Below are 218 nucleotides of genomic sequence, written 5' to 3' on the forward strand. Positions count from 1 at the left end.
ATGGAAATTAGGTTAAAATTTGATCTCCTTGATGAAGATGTCTGAATTTCTTTCTAGTTGATAAATACTTTGGAATAACGAAGACAGATGAGAACAGAAGCAGATGGAACACAGCAGTGTGTAAAATCGCATTCTGATTAGGACTGTGAACTACACACCTTGTGTAAAGTAACATAAACAAGTTAATAACTGTTTAGGAGATATTGAAATTCTGGAAA

The sequence above is a fragment of the Lagopus leucura genome, unplaced genomic scaffold (assembly GCF_019238085.1).
Source record: "Lagopus leucura isolate 7727_CA_CO unplaced genomic scaffold, USGS_WTPT01 Super-Scaffold_100004, whole genome shotgun sequence".
NCBI classification, from domain to species: Eukaryota; Metazoa; Chordata; class Aves; order Galliformes; family Phasianidae; genus Lagopus; species Lagopus leucura.